This window comes from Aplysia californica, unplaced genomic scaffold (assembly GCF_000002075.1).
Source record: "Aplysia californica isolate F4 #8 unplaced genomic scaffold, AplCal3.0 scaffold00029, whole genome shotgun sequence".
Taxonomy (NCBI): Eukaryota; Metazoa; Mollusca; class Gastropoda; order Aplysiida; family Aplysiidae; genus Aplysia; species Aplysia californica.
In genome coordinates, this window is record NW_004797299.1 from 1,602,274 (window position 1) to 1,604,739 (window position 2,466).

General features: G+C 39.3%; 1 long non-coding RNA gene across 2 annotated transcripts in view; it reads left to right on the forward strand.

Annotated features, from left to right (window-relative positions):
• The window catches only part of LOC101846054, an 11,083-nt gene that overhangs the window by 2,692 nt on the left and 5,925 nt on the right, over window positions 1-2,466 (forward strand). Inside the window, exons 3-5 of one of the 2 annotated variants that reach the window (XR_220127.3) lie at window positions 1-73; window positions 933-1,208; window positions 1,656-1,778. The exon at window positions 1-73 is cut by the window's left edge and continues 47 nt beyond it. This is a non-coding gene — a long non-coding RNA (uncharacterized LOC101846054). The remainder of the gene's footprint in view (window positions 74-932; window positions 1,209-1,655; window positions 1,779-2,466) is intronic. The other variant, XR_001185525.2, reaches the window with a different exon arrangement.

Below are 2,466 nucleotides of genomic sequence, written 5' to 3' on the forward strand. Positions count from 1 at the left end.
TCGACGTATGCAGTGTGATTGCCGAACTCTTCGCCATCGTACGCAGAAGACGTGACTAAACAGTTTTTTTAAAGTTAAGTATCAACGTCTATCTACAGACATGTTTAATACCAATCAGTCTTTGTTGGCTCTATGACAGGCAAAGCCGAAACAGCCCGCCTCCTAGATTATCAAAATTTGTATCGATGTAGCGTAAAACTTTTACAATTACAAAAAGATACCCTAACACTTATACACACACAGTCTCACACACACACACACACACACACACACACACACACATACATACATACGCACACACACACACACACACACACACACACACACACACACACACACACACACACACACACACACACACACACACACACACACACACACACAATAATACTATCGCCGCCTGTGTCTAAGAATAGTGAACATAATCGGACTTTTCAGTGCATCAATCTAGGAATGTTAAATCTGTCTTCTTGATAACGTAATCGCACAAAGGAGACCAAAAAAATATTTTTAAAATTAGAGAAGTTCTAATGTTCAAAGTTGAGCCGAGAACTGTGACTGGCCACTGGTGTGTGAGGAGGAGGGCGGGGGTGCGTGTGTGAGTCAAAATATTATTTTAGTTCACTGCAGAATAAAAATTCCTTATAATATGCTACATCTCGTAAAAGTAAATGCATATGTTTACATGTGTATGATAATAGTTTACATAAACAAAGTCGGCAGGGTTGGGGTTTTTTGGTCTTATCAAGCGCCCACAATGGAGTAAAACTTTCAGTGTTAGCCTTTCTTAATTCTGAACACTTGTTCGTGATCTTGCTACAATTATTGAGGGAGCGAGTTAACCAATTAGAATATCTCATTTTACTTGTACTATAGATACGCATAAACCATAGACTTTCATAACTTGGAATCTTTCACTTTATTTCTTGCAGCCCTTTTAAATCCCGACTGGCTGCTACAGTTTAGGATGGCTTGCAGTGGAAAGCCTGTACGAGATAGATGGTTTGCTCAATCGTCAACACCCAAAACGCCCAAACAAGACTTAGTTTACGATGAGGGCGATTTCTTTATTCGCCCACTGGGATTCCCGACATTTTACGACAAGTTTTCAACACCATCCACAAAACGCGACAATTTGGGAAGAACACGTCCTCTGTTGGAAGAACTCATCTGGCATTCAGAACCATCCCTGACCAGTCAATGTACATGTATGTAGACACGTATCTACAGTAACTCTAGCTCTATAGTGTAGTTTACATTCGTTTTTGTTACTGGTAATTTTGATTCAGGGTAGATATTGTCAATTTTTAAAACACCAACAACTGCCAACAGTGTCACAATAGAAGTGCCGGGCAATTCTAAAAGTTAGATAGACACGAAGAACAGTTAAATAAATTACTTTCATACCCCCCTACCCACCCTTTCACTCCGTCCAAAAAAATTGTACTGGAACATCAAGCAACTTCTTGCCCTTGCCAATGTGGAGGGTCGTTTCAGTTCAAATGGTTCTTTGAGAAATTAAATAGTTATTTTAGTGACTTCTTACAATAAAATTCCATTCCTTGTGTTAAATATTGTAAATACTTCATTTACCAACACATATGCATATTCTGTTTCAATACCCACTACACAAAGGCTTTCAAATATTCTAACAGGGCTCGCAATGGCCAAGCCGGGACACATTATGGACTTCAGGGCGACCGTCGGGTCAGGGGAAAGCAAGTCTCGGGAGGCAAGAGAAAAGACTTTCAAAAGCAAGGAGACACACCATTGCTCTGGTATGCTAAGTGTTGAATATTACTGAACATCATAATAATATTTCAATTTATTTTTGGAGTTCATCCTTTTTTTGTTGGGGTTTTTATTTTGAGGGGGGGGGGGTATTTTTGGAGAAGTCCAGGCACTCAGTTTGATCAGTAAGTTAAAATACTGTTTGCTAATGGTTAACTTTTTTCTGTTTTCGATGGTAAAAGGCAAATTAATCATTAAAAGCAAATCAGAAGAATATTCATAAGTTGACAACTGTGGCTTTGGTGGCCTAGTCGTTAGGCATTCGGACTCGCAACCATAAGGTCATGGATTCGAATCCCGCCAGGGACCCGACGTTGTGTTCTTGGGAAAGGCACTTTACACGAATTTTATTTACTTCACCCATGTGGGAAGTTTTACTCGGCTATAGACAGCGAAAGATCTGGTCAGTTTGTTAGTGTTTGAGCGCGTGCAATCCGCTGCTTGTACTGTGTGCTTTCCTGAAAGCCAAACATGTTTCTGAGTGGGCTATGGTCTGCTGGATTAATAATGGTTGTAAAGGGCATAGAGCAGGCTGTAGAGCGTGGAGAAGGGCTATATAAATGCAATGATTATTATTATATAATTATTATTATTATCATTATTATTATTGTTGTTGTTGTTGTTGTTATTGTTATTATTGTCATCATCATCATCATCATCATCATCATCCCAGAC